Source organism: Nicotiana sylvestris, chromosome 5, assembly GCF_000393655.2.
Source record: "Nicotiana sylvestris chromosome 5, ASM39365v2, whole genome shotgun sequence".
Taxonomy (NCBI): domain Eukaryota; kingdom Viridiplantae; phylum Streptophyta; class Magnoliopsida; order Solanales; family Solanaceae; genus Nicotiana; species Nicotiana sylvestris.
In genome coordinates this window covers 141,601,732-141,626,224 of record NC_091061.1, presented here as the reverse complement: position 1 = coordinate 141,626,224, position 24,493 = coordinate 141,601,732, and the positions used below count along the sequence as shown (strand labels likewise).

General features: G+C 37.0%; 1 long non-coding RNA gene across 1 annotated transcript; it reads right to left on the bottom strand.

Moving 5' to 3' along the window:
* Nucleotides 1-3,999: 3,999 nt before the first annotated feature.
* Nucleotides 4,000-10,049, bottom strand: LOC138891305 (uncharacterized). Its single transcript, XR_011407689.1, has 2 exons — nt 5,138-10,049; nt 4,000-4,270 (listed from the first exon to the last, which is right to left on the bottom strand). It is a non-coding gene; the product is annotated as an uncharacterized lncRNA (long non-coding RNA).
* Between the last annotated feature and the right edge of the window lie 14,444 nt (nt 10,050-24,493).

Genomic DNA, 24,493 nt, shown 5'->3' with positions numbered 1-24,493 from the left:
AGGCTAGCTAGAAATGAGTTGATTGAATTTATGGCAAATGCTGCTGTTAAGGATGGAGTTGTCAGTAGCCAGGTGAAGGGAGTTCAAGTGTAGTTTGGTGCTGTGAAACTGAGAGAGATTCTGGACATACCTTCTGAAGGGTTTGATGACTATACTAGGCAAAGGTGGCCATGCCTGGACTCCCTCCCCACTACCCTTGAAATCACCAAAAGGTTTTGTGATTCAGAGAATGTGAATGAAGCCAGAGCTGTGCAGAAAAGTGAGATGAGACCTCAGCACAAGGTGGTGTTTGAGTTTGTCAACAAGTGCTTATTGCCAAGACAGGAGAGAAGGCACACTGCTAACTACATGGATCTGGTTCTTATGGAATGTCTGGAGAGAGGAAAGCAAATCAACTGGCCTGCCCTCATAGTCAAACTGCTAGACAGGGTCATAAATGGTTCCAAGGCTCATGCTACCCCATATGGCTTCATACTAACCACGGTTCTGGACAGGCTCAATGTGCCTCTGAAGAAATGGGAAATGGCCTCGAGCAAAGAATACTTTGGCATCAAAACTCTTCTTGCTTGTGACTATCCAGTCAATGCCATCCCAGTTGAACCTGGTTTATCCTTGAGGACACCCATCAACCGCAAGGTTAGGACTTTGGTTCAGGAATGTGCAACTAAGGATGCAGAAATTGCTAGGCTCAAGGCTCGTGTGGTTGAAGTGGAAGCTGAGAGGGATGGAGAATTGAGCTTGCAAAAGAAAAGGAGAAGAATGATGAAATTCTTCAGAACATGCTGAATCTTCTCCAAACTCAACCCTCCAGTTCCTTCAAGCCTTAGGACTCCTAGTTTCTGTCTCCTGAACTAGTTCTAGTACCCCTAGTGACCCAGATTAGGGATTTTTCTGTTTTTTGCTCATGGTTTGGATGTTTTTCTTTCTTTTTGTGGATTATTAGTGGCAACATATCTCTCTCAATAACAACTGCTGTTTTCTCTTGTTCAATGACTATTCTGACCTTGATAGTTTAAATATGTTTGTTTGATTACTGATGATTGCACCATGATTGCACTTGTAGTTGCCCCAGTGGCCATGAGTACTTATTAAAATCTAGAATTCACACTGTGTATGCAAATTTTTGATGATGCCAAAATGGGGAAGAGATATTGTGCTTTACACATTATTCTGAAATAAGTGATATTTACAACCTAATTAACCTGGTCCTTGATGAAAAGAAAATTTTCTAAGTTTAGTGTTGATGGTTAAGCTGAGTTCTTACAGGTTTTTTGATCAGTAAAAAGCACAGAGTTTGTCATCATCAAAAAGGGGGAATTTGTTGGACCAAGAACATGTGAAGTTTTGAAGAATGACAAATGAACTCAGTCATGGACTAGGTCCATCTTGTGAAACACTGTCATAATCAACCTACACATGTGAGATGCACGTGAAGGAGATAATTCCTACTGATCAAGCAGCAATATCTCCTGATCTGATCGAAAAGGTTGCATATCAGATAAGGGGAGAAAGTCTCCTTATATGAAGAGAACACAATCCGGATAAAGAGAGTGTTAGAGTTTGATATCTTCAAGGACTCAACTACGATAGAAGATCAGAAATTGAGTCCCAATCAAACTCTGATTTCTAACCTATTAAATGACAGTGATTGTTCTCTTTTACAGGTATTGCACAAACGCAGAAGTTAAACTAAATTGAAAGCAAAAGAGCAAGGCGATTTTGCAAGCAATTTATGTGAGATTTGAGTGTGCACTCCTGAAGCTACTTAAATGAGATAGAAGAACCAGTTCCATTGTGTTTTTTGTTATTCTAGTTCAATTGTAGTATGTGGTTTAAAGTTGTACCTTTCAGCTTTCATAGAAGCAGTACTTTGAGTGTTCAAGTTATAAGCTAACTTGAAGTTGTCGCAACAGTTGAGAGTGTGTGCTACAACGAGATTAGAGGTAATCCTTAGGTTTACAAAGAGTTTTGTAAATGCTGTTTTGGCTCAGTAATTTTAGCGAAAGTTTGGGAAAATCCTACTGAGTAGTAGGTCGTGGTTTTTTCACCTTTTGAGTCAGGTGTTTTCCACGTAAAAATCTCTGTGTTCTTTATTTTATGTACTTTTTATTCCGCAAACAGTAGTAGTTAGAACACCTAGAAGAACCAGGTTCTTCTAGAGCGAAAATTGGGTACCACACAAATCATCCCCCTCTTGTGTGGTATTGACGCTTAGAACATCAACAACAACTGATTAGCTAGACTTCCCTGATTCACGCCTACTTTTGCTACTGTATTCATGAATACAATAACTTAAATATATCAAATACATCTTATAACCACATAAAAGGTATCAATAATCCGTAATATAGCAAATGGTATCTATAGATGGCTAATTACTACTAAAAGATAGTGCTTTATGAAAATTTCTCATTTATTAACTTACATGGAAAACCATTTAAGAAATCAAAATAAAATTGCAATTAGACTTATTGAGAAGAATAATAAAAAATAAAATATATTGAAATTCTGGAAGATTTAATCTAAACAGTCACTCTCTCAAATGCTTAAACTAAAAATAGTTGGCGCATACTTCATATATGTATTATCCATACGTATGTGTATAGCCATGTATAAACTGTGTATAATCTATGTATAGCTGTTAGAAAAAATAAACGGTGAATCTATCCGACAATTTGTATAAAGATCCCAAACATTTCTCTAAGAGTTTTTGGTCCGGAAAATATTTTTAAAATGTTTGATTACAAGAAAATATTTTGAAAACGTAAGAGTAAAAGTGGATCCACTATCTTATGTATAGAAAGTCATTTTCTTGTATAACCTATTACCAAGTCTGGTGTTCGTATATGCAATTGAGAAGCAGATTAAGTGAATCAATGCATTATTCAGAAATTCTCGCAAGTTGTCATTTAGTAAATTATCCTCTTTTTTTATTATTATTAAAATTTTTTTTGGCAGTGTATAGACATTTTAAACAATGATCACTTTAGAGCAAACTGAAAATCTTATGAAAAAATATTAAATCATGTCTAAAATTTTATAAATTACTACAAATGTTAACATACAGTCTAATATTTTGCTTGTAAGGTTAAGCAAACTAAAAGTTATATATGAGCAAAAGTGCATACCCAAGTCCAACATTGTCCTTAAAGGATAATTATCCAAGGGTTATATTTGTACAATTTTTAAAAATACCGACAACATCTAAATAGTAACCTAGGGGAGGAGGGGGGGGGGGGTTTCTTATGCATAAATCAACAAAAAGGACATTTGCGTATTCGAAGTGAGACAATATACCACTTTGGAATCATTTTAACCTTCTTTTAAAAATGAAATTCTAAATTAAAATATGCCAGTTGGTGAACATTTCCGTTGTGCTAAAAATAGAAGAAAGGAAAAATAATTCACAATTGGTTATGAAGTCACTATGAAAACCTTCTCATAGTGACTCCTACAGGGAATTAACCTACTAATTACAATCATTAGATTCGCACGAATTCAACTAATCAACCTTAAGAAATATGAAATAACGATTTGAATGTTTACTACCTAAGAGTAAAGTAATTAAAATGCAGTAATTTATAACTAATAGAGGAAATGTCGTGGACAAGATTTGAAAAAGTCTAGGGTTATGATTTTCTCTATTATCGAAATCCTCCCCGCTACATTCTCTATAAATTCGCCTAAGTATTCTCTACCGATCGTGAGTACTTTGGGTGTTGTAATTCTCTTCCAAGTAACAACCACAATTTACTAAGCGTATTCTTCCGAACTATGCAAGCTGGCTCTAGTTTACTACTTACTAAGATCGCACCAAAGTTTTTTTATTCCTAATCTCACCTTTAAACCCTTCGTATTAATTCCTCATATATGTTAGGAATAGTGTTGATCAACAACTACCTAAATGTGTACCCCTTTTCAAGCAATACACATTAAATAGGCACAATCAATTAAGGGTCCTTCAATCAACCATAATAATCATATAGTTGAACAAGTAGAGAAAACTAAATGGCCAATTCATATTAAACGTAGTAAAAAATCATCCTCCAATAGGTTTCATCAAACCTTAGTTAAAAGGTTTATCTACTCATAATCATACCAACAATCATGATAATAATTGACAGCATTAAAATAAAGATTAAGAACAGAAGAGAAAAACTCTTGCGGTTCGTTGCTTCTAAGTGTTCCCGTAGCCTTTTTCATCTCCAATAATGTCTTTAGAAACTCTTTTATACATGTTGGGGGCGTGTGCGGTCGAAGCTACCAAGTCCTAGCCAAAATAGGACGAAATCCGCCTTAGCGTACATGATCAAGTTGGCTTCTAAAAAATTCAAATTGAGGTAAAATAAACACAGAAAAGAAAAATAAACACACAAGAGGCTCGAGGTCGTCCCCACCTAATAAAAAAAATAAAAAATAAAAACAAAAATAAAATACTACGACTTCTACTTTCGGCATTCAATTACATGATACTACGGGGCATAACCTATATACAAAGTCTACGAGGCATTCCCCGGATGAATAAACCTAGAGGGCGACCTCTCACCTCATATAAAAGAAAAGAAAAGAGAAATCCTAAAGTTTGCCTACCCGAATGTGGTCGGCCTAAAACAGGCTACCAGCGGTAAAAAAATAACGAAAACTAAATAAAAGAAAGTTTCATTTCATACTCATGTTCTTTTCAACTCCTATTTCATACATTTAGACCGAGTCCAATTCGAAAACATGCAAGGCAAGGTGAAATTACTACGGACTCCATCTTCCCCCTTCCCATATACCCGTCACGTTCCACAATCATATGACTACGATCAAGCAAAGTCAAATATCCAAACAAACAAAGCATGGCAAATTGATTAAGTAATAAACTAAACAAAGCATCCACAGTACACGAGATAGGCAAATAAGGAAAAACGGCAAAAGAGACAATTATTAAATAAGACAAGACGAAAAGAAGTGAAATAAAACGTGGTAAGAGCCGTTTAAGATCTTTTTGAATCCATCCCTTTCCCAATGACCAAGCTACATACAAGGAAAAGAAGAGAACACAAATACCAAATTTTCACATAAATTCCAGTCAATTGGAGCTGCAGTAGGGAAGGTATACCAAAGAGTTAGCAAATTAAACACCATAACAGACCTATGGAACCATGAAGAGATAAGCCAGAGATAACTTCAAAACTACAAGACTGATCAACACTCACTATCACGTCCCGAGACTCTTGGATCTGCACACAAGGTGCAGAGAGTAATGTGAGTACGCCAACTCAATAAGTAATAAAAGTAAAAGCAGTCGAACAATAAGAAAACATGTAATTTCATGTCATAACACTACAACAAAATAGTATATGTCCAAAACAAATACAGTAATTCAATAAACTCCTAAAAAAATTCAATTCAATAAAACCCTTTTAAAACACCTTTCCATAGTTTCAAACGAGTGAGGAAAACAATGAGTAAAAGGATAGAAATGTAAATAGCCCTTCGGGCAAAACATGTACCACAACCGCCCCTCGGGCAAAATATCAACAGAAGTAGCCCCTCAGGCTACCTCACAATCACTCGTAATCAGCCCCTCGGGCAACAACATGAAACAACAACAGCCCCTCAGGCAATATCACATCTCTCACACTGGGTACCCGTACTCACTGGGGGTGTTCAGACTCCGAAGGGGCTCCTACAACCCAAGTGCTATCACAAGCCATCTCGTGGCATAACAAATCAGGCTCTCGGCCTCTCATATATCACAACTCAGTACACATGCTGCGGCGCGCAACCCGATCCCATGATGTTATCACAATACAGGCCCTCGACCTCACTCAGTCAGAAATCTCTCAAGCCCTCGGGCAGCAATAAAACATGATGCTCAACCCAAAATATCATTTAAAAATATTAAAACGGAGTAAATACAACTGAGTTATGACATGACTGAGTACAGATATTAAGTCAAAATAGGGAGGAATAGCAATAAAAAGCCCCTAAGGGTCCAAAATAGTTGGCATGAGGCCCAAATATGACATTCAGCCCAAAATATAGTAATATTTTCCAAAACACAATGATATTAAACAGTTTTCAATCAAATACGCGACTTAACAGTCGTACGAGATGGACCAAGTCACAATCCCCAACGGTGCACAACCCCACGCACGTCATCTTGCGTGTGCATTGCCTCGAAGTAGCACCACGATGTGAAATCCGGGGTTTCATACCCTCGGGACAACATTTACAATCATTACTTACCTCAATCCGGTCCAAACTCTAGACCGCAATGCCTTTGCCCCTCGACTCGTCCTCAACTCACATCGAATCTATCCAAAATTAGAATTATAACATTAATATATGCTAAGGGAACGAAACCCATGCGAAAATAATCAAATTACATCAAAAATCCCGAAATTGGCCAAACTCGACCCCCGAGCCCACGTCTCGGATTTCGATAAAAATCACATCACTAAAATCCTTAACCTTTCACGAGTCCATACATACCAAGAACATCAAAATCGGACCTAAAATGGAACCTCAAATCCCCAATTTGCACTCTCCAATTTCAAGCCCTAATGCCCAATTTTAGGCTTTAAATCCCACTAATTTCATGTCCAATTAGTTAGAAATCATCATAGAATCGAGTATTGAGTTTGAAAATCTTACCTCCAAGTGTTTCCCTTCGATTCCCTCTTCAATCCCTCTAAAAAAGCTTCAAAACCGCTCAACAATGATGGAAAATGGGTTAAAAATCGCGAAGACAACTATTTAAATATTCTGCCCAGGGATTATTTCCTTCTTCGCGAACACGGTAGCTCCCTCGTATTCACGAAGCACAAAATTCTACTGTCCAAAAATTCCTCTTTCGCGAACGCGAGTCCTTCCACGCGAACGCAAAGCTTCAGCTGCCCAGGCCTTCGCGAACACGAAGAACAAACTTCTGGGGCCCAGCTTCTCCACTTTCCTTTTCGCGAACGCATCCAGCTCCTCGTGTTCGCGATCCTTTCACTGGACATACCTTCGCGAACGCGAGCACCCCCTTCGCGAACGCAAAGAGCACTTTTTCTGCAACAAAATACCAGAAATCTGCAACTCTCCAAAACAAGGATTTGGTCCGTTAACCTCTCGAAACTCACCCGAGGCCCTCGGGACCTCAACCAAACATGCCAACACATCTCATAACATCATTCAAACTTATTCGAGCCCTCGAATCACTCAAAACAATACTAAAACACCAAATTAATCTCGGATTCAAGTCTAAGAACTTAGAAACTTCAAAATTCCATATTCGATAAAAACGTCTATCAAACCTAGTCCGAATGACCTGAAATTTTGCACACACATCAAAAATGACACAACAGACCTACTACAATTTTTGGAATTTCATTCCAACCCCTATATCAAAATTTTCACTACCAACTGAAAAACCCCAAAATTCCAATTTCGTCATTTCAAGCCTAAATCTACTACGGACCTCCAAATTACATTCCGAACATGCTCCTAAGTACCAAATCACCTAACGAAGCTATCAGAACCATCAGAATTCACATCCGAGACCTTTTTCACATAAGTCAATATCCAACTGACTTTTCCAACTTAAGCTTAGTCAAAAGAGACTTTGTGTCTCATTCCTTTCCAAAACCACTGAACCCGAACCAACTAACCTGATACCACATCATACAGTTGAACAAGACATAAAGAAGCAGAAACGAGGGAAACAGAAAGATAACTCATGAAACAACCGGCCGGATCATTACAAAAAGCCAATAAGATCAAGTACCAGCTCGAACCTGCAACTCCTCAATAGAGTAGCCAGAACTATCGAACCCCTTTTTTTTACCTCACTTAACCCTCTTTTAAATAAATAAAAAAGATTTTGAAGTTCAAAAGAGTTTTCAAAATTGAAAGTGACAAAACAATTGTTTGAAAGGGATTAACTCAGAGTTTCCACCTGACATTTGATTTCGATGTGTCAGGTCACCGTTTTTTTTTAAAATGACAATTTCCCTTCAAAACACATTTGACTCTTAAACCAGTTTGCACCAGAAATTCAAGGTAAGAGGGTTCATTTGACTCTAGGAGAAGGTGTTAGGCATTCCCAAGTCCCGTAACTAGTACAGTTGCGTACATGATCAAGTTGACTTATAAAATATTCAAATTGAGGTAAAATAAACACAGAAAAGAAAAATAAACACACAAGAGGCTCGAGGTCGTCCCCACCGAATAAAAGAAAAATAAAAAATGAAAATAAAATACTACGAGTTCTACTTTCGGCCTCCAATTACATGATACTACGAGGCATACCCCGGATAAAAATATATACAAAATTTACGGGGCATTTCCCGAATGAATAAACCTAGAGGGAGATCTATCACCTCATATAAAAGAAAAGAAAAGGGAAACCCTAAAGTTTGCCTACTCGAGTGTGATCGGCCTAAAACAGGCTACCAACGGTAAAAAAATAACGAAAACTAAATAAAAGAAAGTTTCATTTCATACTCATGTTCTTTTCAACTCTTATTTCATGCATTTATACCGAGTCCAATTCGAAAACATGTGAGGCAAGATGAAATTACTACGGACTCCATCTTCCCCCTTCCCATATACCCGTCGCATTCCACAATCATATGACTACGATCAAGCAAAGTCAAATATCCAAACAAACAAAGCATGGCAAATTGATTAAGTAATAAACTAAACAAAGCATCCACAGTACACGAGATAGGCAAATAAGGAAAAACGGCAAAAGAGACAATTATTAAATAAGACAAGACGAAAAGAAGTGAAATAAAACGTGGTAAGAGCCGTTTAAGATCTTTTTGAATCCATCCCTTTCCCAATGACCAAGCTACATACAAGGAAAAGAAGAGAACACAAATACCAAATTTTCACATAAATTCCAGTCAAATGGAGCTGCAACAGGGAAGGTATACCAAAGAGTTAGCAAATTAAACACCATAACAGACCTATGGAACCATGAAGAGATAAGCCAGAGGTAACTTCAAAACTACAGGATGAAATAAACCGACAGCTATACTAGATATATGAAATCTCCAAATTTCGGACATCAGGTTAGTTCGAGATATAAGATTATTCAGCCATATTGCCCAAAATAACATAAAGACAAATATACCTAAAACAACTTGCATACTACCCAGCTAATTAACATTCAAATTTAGAGGAAAATGAGAAAACTAACATGGCTCAATGAAATTGAAAATTAACTAACAGAACCACTTAGGAGGCTACATGAATATCACTTAAATTGCTATTCATGCACCATTAACTATCTAAATCCCCGAGATCTTAAACGGCTCTCGTCAGTTTTATTTCATAATAAGTGAGATTAGAGAAGAGAGATAGAAATGGACCTCGTTGAAGAAAGCTTCTTCGGCATATAAGAATTATGATACCAGCTAGCCTCGGTAATTAATCTCTTCAGAAAACACACACAAAAAAAATAGCAGCGAAATCTTGGCAGGAACCACGAACACGAACTCAGATAGACCTCGACTCATTCACAATCCGTACTCGACACAAAATCCGAAATGAAAATGAATGAAGAAGCATAATTCTTTTTTTGTTTTTTTTCCTGAAAATCTAGTCACCAACTAGTCTTCAAAATGAAGAAACATTTTTTTTTAAAATATATTTTCTCCTTGTTCAGCGAAACAGAAAAGGGAAAGAAAAAAATGCAAAGAAGAAGGGAATTGCGGCTGCAGCCGCCCTGGTGCTGCTGGAGCAGTTGGGGAAAAAGAAGGGGTGTCCAGTGGGGGTGGAGAGGTTCGTTGGTGGGTCTGATGGCGGAGAAGGTCTCTCTAGGGTTGTTGAGAGTGGCGCCGGGTTCAGCTTTTGAGAGGTGAGAGTGTGATGGTCGTATGGCTGATGGGCGGTAGCATTGGGTCTTAGAGAAGACGACAGAGGCGGCTTGAGGTGGTGGGCGGCGGCTGAGTTTTTGTTTACGGTGGCGTGCTCTTAGGGTATGAAGAAGAAGGAGCCTTAGGGTTTTTTGGGTTGGTCTAGTGTATTATGTGCTGAAGGAGGTTCTCTTCTTTAGGGTTCCTAGGTTTTTTTATTAGGGTAGTTGGGCTTGGGATTATGGGCCAAGGTCTGAATTGGGCTAAATTTTGGCCTAATTTATCTTTAAAAGTGATCTTTTAACTCTACTAGACTAAAAATATTAATTTTTAAAATAATAACTATAAAATTGTGAAATCATTCCTAATTAATTAAAATAAACTGCATTATGACATGAAGCTATATATATTGATATTTTCGAAGATCATACTCATAGTCGCTCCAAATCTTCCGTTTTTTCTTCCCTTTGCATGCAAGCTTGCCAAATCACTTCAAATTGACACCATTATTAAGCTCGAGTCACAAATATTTACTCCGAAGTTAACAAGATTGAGATATAATTCAAGGAAAATTACACGCAAAAATATAAATTTTTAGCTTAACATCAGATTAGAAATGGTGTGAAAGATGTATAAAATATCCATATTTTAATGGATCATTTAAACAAGTTTATTCCCGGCCACTCAGCCATTATAGTATTTTATATAGCACACTAATCTTGCTTTTGTTTATGAATGGCGTGAAACAGTAATACAATTGCATTGAAAGTTACATGAGGGGAGACATTGGCTTCTTGTTCCATGTCAATGCAGGTTGTTGTAAGTCTCTTCCCGTTCAAAAGTTACTTTTCGGATATATAAATATTAAATCTTAATCATCTTAGGCTTCTATGTTGGAGGGTACTCTAGATTGACAATTTAGATTTATGGTTTCTTATCTTCTTGTTATATGGTTAGAAGTACATGAAAAAAAAATGATTTAATCTGATTGTTTAACCAAAAAATGAATTTTTAGTCAAAGCTAGAATTTAGAAGAACACGGGTTACTGATAATCAAAAGAGTGTATAGAATGAAGTAATTTAGGTAACAAGAGAGTAATCAAGAGAAAAACAAGTAAACCAAAGTTTATATCAATAGTATTTTGTGTCCTTACAATTGATCAGATGTCCCCCTTTTATAGATACCTTGGGGATATACGTTTTGCCCAAATCATAATGAGGCTATTATGAGTAATTAAAAACATTTAATGCTACGTTACATAATCATTATATTTAATACAAATTCTCTAACATATTCCACATTTAATGCCTATTAAATGTCGTATCTGCACTCTTTTTTATTGTCAGATTCATTCCTTTTGATTCTCGGACATAAATGACTTAGATAGGTACGGGTGCTAGGTTATTTGTATTCCTGCCCGTGCCTCTTCCTCTGTCATTTGCTCATATCTGTTGCAACTCGTGCCTCTTGGCTAGTTGTAATTCTTTGACCATTTGACCAGTCTACGTGTTTCAACACGTATTCGACACGTCACCTTTATATTTAAATACAATTTTTCCCAATACAGATAGTCCCCCCACTTTCCATTTATTCATCAGTTGAATATTTGAGAAGTTGATTTCATTAAAAGAGAATTTTTGTCACCATTAATGCTATGACAAAATTGACGCTTCAATTGTCGCTTCCATTTAATGCTCCGTACACGTGTCTTTTTTCATTAGTTCTACAGTTTTGCAGCCCTTTTTCAAGGCTTTTTACGGCTCCACTATTCACGAAGTACCAGTTATCATTATTATGGTCATTCCATCACTGCACTCTTACCTTTGGCGGTGGCGTATTAATATAAATATAACTTCTCTCCTTGTCTTTTACCACATAAAGCTTATTGAACACTTAATTCCTCACATTCTTCTTCTTCGCCATGTCTTCACCAAATCCTAACCCTATGAGAGTTCTCATTGTTGATACCTTCCCTAACGCCCCCATTATACATAGAAGGGGAGGTAGACTTTATAGATTAGGGTCAACTCGCGATGGTGGTTCGTCTATACCTTCTCCTAGTTCTGGTCCTTCTTCCAGAACTAGAGGTTCCCTTTCTCACAGATCTTCTTCTAGGGATAAAGAACCTTCTGAACCATTACGTGAACCTTTAGTAGAGGAAATAGTCCCTACAGAATTATTTTTTTACCATGATAGGGAATCTCTTAGAAACTAGGTTTCCGTCTTAGATCGTGCTGACGCTTACCCCACTCAAATTACAGAAGTTTTAACTCCTGTAGTTCGCAAAGACTGCCATTGGAGTAATGATTTTCCCATTATAATCCCTAATCCAAATCAGAGAATTACTTTTTACTTGACTGGGTTCTCTTTTGTTTATACATACCCTTTCACTTTAGGGTTCAAATCAGCTATTGACCCAGTTATTCTTGAATTTTGCCGTTTCTTTAATGTCTGTTTGGGTCAAATTGGCCCAATCATATGGAGGGCTGTTTCCTGTAGGCATCTAACCAATTTGGCTGACATTTCCTTTACTTTCCCTCACCTAATTCATCTTTACTCCCCTAGACTTTTCTGTAGTGGCATTTTTACCCTAGTGGCCAGGAGTAAGAGGGTTTTAGTGAGCCTTGAAGATGACAAAGATCGTGGCTGGTACGCCCGATTTGTTGCTGCCCCCACTGTTGGTTTAGTGGGTGAGAATAACATTCCCTTCCCTGAGAAGTGGAATTTTGCACGTAAGTCTTTTATCCATCTCGTACCTTTTTCCTTCAAGTTTATCAACTTCTCTAATTTTTGCTCCTCCTTTTTTTAGCAACCATGGGAGTGGTGGAAAATATTCCCAATTTTTGTGGTTGGGTAGATAAATTGCTGAAGGCCGCACCAATAGATGGTAGGTCTTGGAAAACACTTTCTAACCGTTACGGTTGGAAAGTAAAAACTCATGGTAATAGTTTTTATTTCATCTTTCGCGCTTGTATTTATTTTTCTTTATGATTCTAACTTCCATCCTTCTTTTTATCAGGATTTGCTATTCGAGGAGTTACTGCTGAAGCAGTTGCGGCCTCTCGTGTCTCTTCGGGAACCCGTACTCCTTCGGGAACCCGTATCTCTTTAGAAAGAGCCCGAGAAATAGTCTTGGGTTCTTCTTCTGCAAAAGGAAAACTGTTGAAGAAGGATACTCTGAAGAAGAGGAAGATGGGGGTTCCCTGGTGACGAGGCCACGAGCTAGGAGACGCATCGTCTCTGATGACGAAGTTGAAGTTTCCCTTCATCTTTCTGTTCCTCTTGCCGAACCTGTTGAAACCCCAGTAATAACTCATGACGATGACGTCACTCCCCATGATACCCATGAATCTATTGATCAAATTTTCTTTAGAGGTTTTGGTAGTGGAAGTTTAGGGCCTGTTTTAGATGAAATACCCTTATCTTCTTTCTCAACTTCCTTGCCTGTGATTCCTTCCTTACCAGCCCCAACTAAATCTGTTCCTTCTTCTACTGTTTTCACTTCCTCTACCGCTCCTCCTTAAACAACTCCCCCTCTTATCATTCACCATACGGAAGTGGGCTCTTCAAGTAGAAGTGCCGCTATGAGAAGGGTAACCATTGAAGTTCCTGCTGATAGCAACCTTTTGAGGAAGTCAGGTCAAGCAGACGTATGGCTGGAACCTTTAATCAGTCCAATTGAAAAAGCAAAGCTGGAGAGCCATAGTTCCCTGACTCTAATGAATGATATCGTGCATGTCACTTTGAAGGTACTTTCCTTCTCTCCCTTCTTTACCTTATAATTTTTTTTTATCTTTGGGATTCTTATATTCTTATTTCCTTTCCTTTTTTAGGCCAATCTTATCGGCACAGAAATGATGAGCAGAATTCCTCTCTTGGAGAAAGTAGCACGTGATTCTCAATTGGAGGCGATCAATTGGAAGGAACAATTTGAGAGTGCACAAATTGATATGGAAGATTTACAAGAAGGCAAGAGTACCCTAGAACAACAGGTGCGGGCTTTAACTTCAAAGTTAGCGGTTGCAAAGGCTTCCTCAAGCCAAGCAGAAAAAAAACAAAGAACGTCTCGAATATTCCTTCTCAGAGCAACTATCTAGAGCCAGCAAAGAGAACAGAGAGTTGAAGGCTCTTTTGAGTCAAAAAGAAGTTTACGCTGGGGAGCTCGTGCAAAGCTTAACTCAACACAAGAAGACCTTCGAGTCTCGATTGACAGGGTTCATGCTTTAGAGAGCTCTCATGCCTCTCTTCAAGCTTTCTTACAATTCCGCCTTGGCTGAAAATGAAGAGCTAAAGAATGAGATTGCTGATTGGGAAAATAATTATGAGACCCTTGAAGAAAAATCTACTGTTGAGGTAAGTTGGGCATTTTTGAATTCACGTCGAGATACCCTAATTGAAGCTGGCCAAGAAAACTTCAGCCTGGAGTTGGAGTACTAAGATCAATGAAACCATTGAAAAAGTTCAGCAAACTCAAGACTTCCCTTCTCCCGTGGTTGAAGCTCCCATAAATGTTGAAGCTGATATGGTTATCCCGACTCTTTCAAGCCCAATCGAGCCTGTTGCTGCAAGCCAAGTTGAAACCGCATCTGTTGATGCGCCTGCCCAAATTGAGCCCACTGCTATTGATGCTCTTGCTTTAGTTCCACAAACTTCTCAGTGACTAGTTTTAATCATTTGAATAATTTTGTTTTTTGTTTTTATTTTGAAAAATTGTAATAAAACCCTTAGCTTCATCTGAGGGCTGGATTTGGAAACGTAAGTCCCCAAGTCTTTTATGGGGCAGTTTGTATAAACAATTTCATAGCGTTATGACTAAGTTCGTACTTAGTCTTCAGTTTTTAGGTATTAAGAAGTTTTTCATGTTATTATCTTAAACTTCTGTCAGCTTTATTCTTGCCTTTATTTTTAAGGACTTATAGAATAATTTGCATTTTGTTATTCGAAAAATGCTTCTGTTAATCTCATGATTGACTAATTAAACATGAGTTTTATAAAAGAGGGCCCTTTTATATTTCGACACTTAATGAAGAAGACGTCTCAACTTCATAATGGTGTTATCATACGATAAAAGAAATAGGAACACATGTGTTTCTTTGAAATAACTTTGACAAGTTTTGAATAATACTTTACATGTATTTGAATTATATCTATAACTTTCTCGTAATTGTTTTCTTGTAACAAATTTTTTCAAAAGAAGAATAATAGATACGTTTTTTTTTCTTATAACCCGTTTTAGTACATAGCATTTACCCTAACTATAATGAGGTTTTTCTTTGGCCTTAGCTCGTGGCTTTATCTCGTGACCTTGTGACTTTTACTCTGCACTTGACTCTTTTAGGCTTGATTTTTCTTAATCTTCTTTGCCTTCTTTATACACATATCTGTGTATATTATGTAGTCCCCCAAGTGTTTGAGTGTTGAAGTATGAAGCCTCGAGCACTTGATAGATTCTCTCATTTGGTCCTTTTCCTGAAAAGGAAAAACATATGGGACTCGGAGATGCGATTTTAGATGAAAACTGCTTAACCCTATGAATTTCTATCAGAATAATTGTAAACCTAGGCCAGGAATTTTAGGTTATTCCGTGTGCCTTACAGGTCGTGACTCATCATTTAGTACGGGTTAGCTTTTTGACTATCATCTAAAACTGTTAGTAAAATTTTAACAATTCAAAAATTAAATTTGAAATAGTGATACTTGACCGTGGGTATTCTTAGAAATAGTATCTCTTCAAATGAACAGCATTCCAATGTGAAGGTAGTATCTTGCCATCCATTGTCTCCAGCTCATATGCTCCCTTGCCTGCAATATCACGAACTCTATAGGGTCCTTCCCATGTTGGACTTAATTTACCCGCGTTAGCTGCCTTTGTGGATTGAAAACCCTTTTTAAGCACGAAGTCCCCCACTTTGAAGAATCTGAGGCGTGCTTTTCGGTTGTAATATCGTTCTATGACTTTCTTTTGTGCTGCCATTCTTATCAATGCAGCTTCTTTCCTCCCCTCGAGTAAATCTAGATTGACCTGCATCTTCTTGTTATTAGATTCTTGTGTCGCCTGTGTGAACCGTGTACTTGGTTCCCCTATCTCAACTGGAATTAAAGCCTCAGTTCCATAAACCAATGAAAATGGTGTTTCTCCTGTACTTGTTATTGCAGTTGTGCGATATGCCCATAAAACTCCAGGTAACACTTCGGGTCAGTTACCTTTTGATTCCTCTAATCGTTTCTTTAAATTATTGATAATAACCTTGTTCGTTGATTCTGCTTGCCCATTACCCTCCGGATGATAAGGTGTTGACATAATCCTTTTAATTTGCCAACTTTGAAAGAATTCTGTGATTTGTGCTCCAATAAATTGAGGACCATTATCACACACGATCTCCTTTGGTACACCGAATCGACATATGATATTCCGCCAAAGAAAATCTTTGACTTCCTTTTCTCGCACCTGTTTAAATGCTCCTCCCTCCACCTATTTAGTAAAATAATCAGTGAGTACGAGCAGAAATTTTACCTGTCCTTTTGCTTGTGGTAATGGACCCACGATATCCATTCCCCATTTCATAAATGGCCATGGGGCAATGACCGGATGTAATAATTCCGCAGGTCTATGCATATTGTTACCGTACCTTTGACATTTATCACATTTGGCCACGAAACTTTCTGCTTCTTTTTCCATTTTAGGCCAGTAATAACCTACCCTAATTAAGGTTCTTACCAATGACCTTCCTCCTGCGTGATTCCCGCAATGTCCCTCGTGTATTTCTTTCATTACATACTCCGTTTGTGAAGGTTCGAGGCATCTTGCTAGGGGACCACCGAACATTTTACGATACAGATTGCCTTGCTTTAAGCAGTACCGAGTAACCTTCTTTCGAAGTGCATGAGCTTTCTTCTTATCATCAGGGATGGTACTATACTGCAAAAAAGCAACAATCTCGTTCCTCCAATCCCAAGTTAAATTATTAAAATTTACCTCATTCTTATCAGGATCGAGAACTGAATGAAACAAATGTATAACTGAGGCGTTTGCATCGCTTGCCACATCAGCTGCAGATGCGAGATTAGCTAGTCTGCTTCAACATTTTCATCCCTTGGTATTTGTATAACTTTCCAGGTTTGAAATTGCTTTATCAATTCCCGTACCTTTTCTAAGTATTGTTGCATCCTTGCTTCCCTAGCTGCATAAGTCCCCAGCATTTGATTAACCACGAGTTGCGAATCACTCTTAATTATAATCTGATTTATGCCAAGCTCTCGTGCCAATTCTAGACCTGCAATCATAGCCTTATACTCCGCTTCATTGTTAGTTATAGAGTGACATTTAATAGCTTGTCGAATGGTCTCACCCGTAGGTGGTACCAAGACAATCCCTAAACTTGCACCTTTTACATTAGATGAGCCATCAGTGAATAAAGTCCAAGTTCTTGGGCTAGCCCCATTGAATACCTGTAATTCTTTTTGCTGCTTCTAATTGCATCTCTTGGCTAAAATCGGCCACAAAATCAGCTAACACTTGTGATTTTATAACAGTTCTGGGTTGGTACGTGATTTCGTATTCACTCAACTCTATTGCCCACTTAGCTAACCTACATGATAGCTCATGCTTATGTAATATATTATGTAAAGGGTAGGCAGTTACTACGACGATAAGATGACACTGAAAGTAAGGTCTTAACTTTCTAGATGCCATGATTAATGCAAGTGCAAGTTTTTCTAACTGAGGATACCGCGTCTCCGCATCTAACAAAGATTTACTGGCATAGTAGATATGGGATTGTTTACCTTGTTCTTCTCGGACCAAAACAATGCTTACCGCAACTTCTGAAACAGCAAGGTAAATGAGTAATCTTTCCCCAGCCTTTGGTTTTGCTAGCAAAGGTGGTTTGATAAGTACGTTTTCAAATTCCTGAGTGCCTGTTGACATTCCTCATTCCATTCGAAATGATCCTGCTTCTTAAGGGCTGAGAAGAATTTAAAACACGTTTCTGATGATTTAGAAATAAATCTTCCCAAGGCTGCAATTCTCCCTGTTAATCTTTGAACTTCTTTCTTGTTTAAAAGTATATCGGGGATTTCCTCAATGACCTTGATCTGTGCAGGATTTACTTCAATACCACGGTTAGAAATAAGAAAACCCAAAAACTTGCCTGATGCAATGCCAAATGCACATTTTTGGGATTTAACTTCATATTAAATTTGCGCAAAATTGAAAATGTGTCAGATAAGTGTGATATGTGATCTTTTGAATACTGAGTTTTAACAAGCATATCGTCTATATATACCTCCATAGTCTTTCCTAAATGTTCTTGAAACATTTTGGTAACTAACCTCTGATACGTTGCACCTGCATTCTTCAGACCAAAGGGCATTACTTTATAACAATAAGTCCCCCTGTCTGTTATGAATGAAGTTTTTTCTTCATCTCCCGGATCCATTTTAATCCGATTATAACTTGAATATGCATGTAAAAAACTTAATAGTTCATGACCTGCAGTTGCATCAATCAATTGATCTATGTGTGGTAGTGGAAAAGAATCTTTAGGGCAGGCTTTATTAAGATCCGTGTAATCTACACAAACCCGCCACTTACCATTCTTTTTTGGAACTACAACAGTGTTAGCTAACCAGTTAGGATATTTTACCTCAAGAATAGAACTAATTTTTAGCAATTTTTGGACTTCTTTCTGAATCACATGATTCTTGAAAGTTCCTTGCTTTCTTTTCTTTTGCTTGATAGGAGGGTACGATGGATCTTCATTTAGTTTATGGGTCATCACCTCCGGGGGTATTCCTGTCATGTCAGAATGGGACCATGCAAAGTAATCCACGTTAGTTTTCAGAAATTCAATTAACTTACCTCTCATACCTTGGCTAAGATTGGCTCCAACATAGACTTTTTTATCAGGCCATTGAGCAAATAACACGACAAGCTCTAATTCCTCTATTGTTGTTTTAATATTTTTATTCTCTTCTGGTTCTTGAATGGTATTAAGCCTTGAATCTACATCTATTTGCTCTTGTTCAGTTGAGGTTTATGTTGTGGTGATCTCAACTGTCTTCTGTGATTGCTATTTACCTTCATTTCTCGTGCTTGTATCTGCAACAGAGTTGATAGCCCTGGTTGTATGTTGATCTCCACGAATTTGACAGATTCCCCATGGCGACGGAAATTTAATAACTTGATGCAAGGTTGAAGGAACAACATCCATTTTGTGGATCCATGGTCTCCCAAGAATCATGTTGTAAGCCATCTCCATATCTACCACCTGGAACTTTGTATCTTTAATGACTCCTTCAGCGAAGGTGGTGAGTGTTACCTCTCCTTTCATGAGGACACTAGAATTATCAAATCCAAATAGAGTATGCGCCTTTGGAATCATTTTATCTTCAACTTGCATCTCACGTAATATTCTCAGTAAAATAATGTTCACGAAACTACCTGGATCAATCAAAACTCGTTTCACATTAGTATCATGTATAATTAAAGATATTACCAATGCGTCGTTATGAGGGGTTAATATACCATCTGCATCTGCATCATTGAATGTAATGTTGTCTTCCTCTAAAACATGCCGCACCCGTTTCCCTTGGGTAATTGTTACTTTGGAAATTTTGTTAGCTGCTGTATATGATATACCCTTGACGTCTTCACCCCCACTTATAACGTTGACAGTTCTTTTGGGAGAAGGTGGTTTTGGAGACTCCTGCCTATTCTTCATGTAAGCTTACTTGCCTTTCTCACTGAACAACTCAGTAAGGTACCCTTATTTTAATAAATGATCAACTTCACTTTGCAAAAACCTACAATCTGCTGTTTTATGTCCGTGGTCATTATGAAACTCGCACCAATGGTCAGGGTTGCGCCTGTTTGGGTTCGATCTCATTTCCTTTGTCCATCGTACCTTATCTCCCATACTTCTCAAAACAACTATGAGCTCGGAGGTGCTGACATTGAAGTTGTAACCACCAAATCTCGCCTTCAAATTTCTATCATCATCTCGTGACTCATAGTTATTTCGCTCGTTCCTGAATTTTGATAAGAACCTGATTCTCTGTTTCTTGATCTGTGATCGTACCTTTGATTATCCTGCTTTGATCGTGAGTCTTTTCCCGCAGGTCCCATGTAAGGCTCGTACCTGTTCTTATCGTATCTTATTTCGGTCTCCGCACGTCTCGAACTTACCTTTTCTTCTTTTTGAAGTCGTGGAACAGTATCTTCTTCTATCCTCAGCTTCGTGCTATACCTGTTGTAAACGTCATTCCACGTTGTAGCTGGGAATTCACGAAGGCTTTCTTTGAGTCGCCTCGTAGCTTCTGAGCGTTTTTCATTCAAATTGCTTGTGAAAGCTATAGCTGCCCAATTATCTTGTACACGTGGTAATGTCATTCTTTCACGTTGGAATCTGTCCACGAACTCTCTAAGCAGTTTTGAGTCCCCTTGCTTGATTTTTAAAATATCCTCCATTCTTTTCTCTACTTTTTGAGCTCGCGAGTGTGCTTTGATGAAAGAATCTGCAAGCTCAGCAAAAGAATTTATAGAATTTTTGGGTAAAAGAGAATACCATGTTAGCGCTCCTTTGGTGAGCGTTTCACCAATTTTTTTGACTAATATTGATTCAATCTCCTGCTTAGTCAAATATTTGCCTTTTACACCCAATTCACGTGATCTCGTGGGTCTGTTGTTCCATCATATTTTGGAATATCAGGCATTCTGAACTTTTTTGGAATTGGGAGTGGAGCAGCACTAGACTTCCAGGGTTGTTGTGAATATCTATCCATATCTACCCTTTTGATTATGGGCGGGACCCCGGGTATCTGCTCTATGCGCTCACTTTGCTCCTTGAGCTGTTTCTGCAAGGTTAGTACCAAGTTCTGTAAATTTGAATTAACTAAATTACCTGGTTCTCCATCCCGCGATTCACTGGGGGTTCCACCTCTGCCTGAATTAACAAGCCCGGAACGAGAGTTCTCCAGAGTGTTGTTATTTGGAGTAGGTGTGGGGGGTGCAGCAGGTAACTGGCTAACCAAGGCCTGAACGACTTTATTGACCTGTGCGGTAATAAGTTTTTGCAAAGCCTCATCTATAGCTTCAACATTTTCGAATTGAGCCTGTCCATCAGTATGAGATCCCTCAGGAGTGCCTTCACGAGATCGCCGAGGAGAGCCTTGTGGAGAAATAATCAGTGCGTTATTATCCTGAGGGTCTCTCTGAAGTTGTTAGTTTATCTGGTTTTCTTGGTTTCCTTGGATGTTGTCATTGTTGTTCGACATAGTTGATGCAACAAGGAAAATTAAGCGAAAAGAAAATAGATTATCAGATTCCCAGCAACGGAACCAATTTGTTTAACCAAAAATGAATTTTTTGTCAAAGCTAGAATTTAGAAGAACACGGGTTACTGATAATCAAAAGAGTGTATAGAAGGAAGTAATTTAGGTAACAAGAGAGTAATCAAGAGAAAAACAAGTAAACCAAAGTTTATATCAATAGTATTTCGTGTCCTTACAATTGATCAGATGTCCCCCTTTTATAGATATCTTGGGGATATACGTTTTTCCCAAATCATAATGAGGCTATTATGAGTAATTAAAGATATTTAATGCTACGTTACATAATCATTATATTTAATACAAATTCTCTAACATATTCCACATTTAATGCCTATTAAATGCCGTATCTGCACTCTTTTCTATTGTCAGATTCATTCCTTTTGATTCTCGGACATAAATGACTTAGAGTGCTGAGTTATTTGTATTCCTGCCCGTGCCTCTTCCTCTGCCATTTGCTCGTATCTGTTGCAACTCGTGCCTCTTGGCTAGTTGTAATTTTTTGACCATTTGACCAGTCTACGTGTTTCAACACGTATTCGACACGTCACCTTTATATTTAAATACAATTTTCCCCAATACACTGATATTATCTCATGATTAGGAAATTCTTCATCAATATTCGACACGTATTCGATACGTCACCTTTATATTTAAATATAATTTTTTCCAATACACTGATATTATCTCATGATTAGGAAATTCTTCATCGATATTATAATTAATCAGATGATAGAATTTCAAGTCTAACAAAGTCACTAGACGTTCACAAGTTTGTATAGAAAAAATATCCTGCTCTCAGGAAGGATAGAAGATAAGATCTTCTGAAAATTTTGGCACCTTAATTCCTACTTATTTAGCAACGTACGTCTCATTGGCATAACTTTGAGTTTCTAAATTAAATTCTTTGTTTTGTCAAGCAAGACTTTGTTGTATTTGTGTGAACAGTTCAGTGGTCAAAAAGTTATACAATTTAAAAAGTTTTACTACATGCTTTGATTACTTTCCCGTTTGTAATAATACTACTTAAACTCCTCTTTATTGCTTTCAAGAAAATTTGCATCTTATTCAGCAAACAAAAAAAATCTTTGTTTTTGTGTACTTTGTATCTAAAAAGCAAAAGTTGCATCACCAAATTAGTAAATGTGGCGATTTCACTTTTGGGGAGAATTTATTTGTTGTAGTATATTCTAATAAGAGATAACATTGTGATGAATATATTTTTTCTGGAAAAAGTTGCATAATAATAACACTAAACGTGAGTCTCGTGTTACTTTTCTTCTGGGAGTACTTCTTTTGAGTAAGTGAACATTAATTTAGCATGTACCAAATAAATACTCCTAATAAAGCTAAAGTTTTGGATTTAACTCATCCTTAATGCAATCCAGCTATTTGGTTTTGTCTTCTTGGGTTTAATCCAAAAGGCGCATCTATAACTGACTCTATTAAGACCTCTAACTTTCATATTGCATTCCAATGTAAAATTTGCTCGAGTCGAACTTCATAGTGAACCCCTTTCGAGTTTAACTCTTCGCGATCAATCCCACACGGGAGGGCGTGTTGACCAAAATAAATAAAAGTTTGGGTTAATTTGTGGCACATAATCTTCGTAACTCTTTAAATCATACTATAAGAACTAGTTCAATCTCGTAAACTAAGGTGAAATTGTTATGCCATCATCCAAATTCTAGAATTGTTAATTCAAGAGTCAACATAAGGTCTGGATACTTGACTTTCAAGTGCTAAACGAAAAGGAAAGGAATTAAAGTGAAAGAGTCCTTAAATTTCTCCAGAAATATTTGAGAGGAGGTTCTTAGTATGTTTCTTAAAGTTAGGACATTAATCAAAAAGTTGGTGATTGAAAAAAATTACATACACTAGGTGTTGCACCATATGAACAGATGATTCGTGTCTTCACTTATACTTTTATAACTGTTAAAAGATATACGGTCAGATCTCTATATAATAGTATCCTTACAGCACTTCGCTATAAAAGTTAAGTTTTTCGGAACCAAATGTCATGTTTTGTTATAATATATGTTCCATGTAACAGCAATTCGCTATAACATCCAAAAATATTCGCAACAAACGAGACCGTTATAGAAAGGTTTGACTGTACTATTAACCATGCGGTTTAGCTATAGTATTATGTTTTATTTTTTATGGAATAATTATTTATTTAATTTAATCGATTCAAAAAAAAATTATTATTTTAAATAAATCATTTGTTACATGTGTATCCTTTAATTAAGTAGTAGATGATTTAGTGTATGGAGTCTTAGCTCATGCACAAAAAGATTAAATTGTCGATTCTCATAATTAACAAAATTATGTTCACAATCAAAGATATTATTGGGCAAAGTATCTTGATGATTGTAGCACAAGATTAAAATATAATTTGTCTTGATTATGAGAGTAGTTTTACTCTAACTTCTAGTACTAATATACTTAGCGTATATTGAACTGATCAAGTAGAGAAAAGATGTTTTTGTACTGAATATATAAAATAATTTCTCCAATTCATTAAATGAGTTTGTACTCCTATTCTTAATATAGTTATTTTGATCAATGCGATTTGTTCATTGTTTTGATTTATCAAAAGGTACAACTTTGCTTTGAGTTAGTATATGCTTAATAGATTAGACAATAATAAATGACATATGTGAAATAATAATTAGTTGATAGAATCCATGACTCAACCTTGAGTTAACCCCTTTATAAAAGCTTATAAATTTTTATGTGTAAACTCGATCGGTAAATTTTGTATCCAACACATGAAATAATTATCTAAGTAAAATTACAAAGGATTCAATTAGTCGATTAAATTAAATTGTCAGTAATTTAATCAACTAATATTTTTAATCTTAACATGAGAGTTAAATAAGTGTTGATGAATTTCAAAATTTATATTGTGAAGTTCAACTACAATTTTTTAGTGGAATAACTATGAGTAATTATAGCAGGGTTTAATCACTCCAAATTTCAAATTAATACTATAATTGATAGCTTCTTATTATTTTTGTGGTCCCTGCTATGCTTAGTAAATTAACAAACTTGAGAAGAGAGTTACTTGAAAGAAAAGTTCTCTACTTGGAGTTGGACTATGATTCTATGACCCTAATAGACTTGTACACATTTTTGGCTTAATTTCGTGTGCTACTATAGAGCACTAGTTTCACCAAAAAACTTACTCTTCAGAGCAACAATACTTGCCCACACAAGTATTCCATGAAAGGCCCACTAGGATCATTGCAGTATATTGCAGTTCTGGATTCGTTCCTTGTGAACAAGTTGTACAACAGTTTGGAGAGGTTAGTGTTTTTAATGT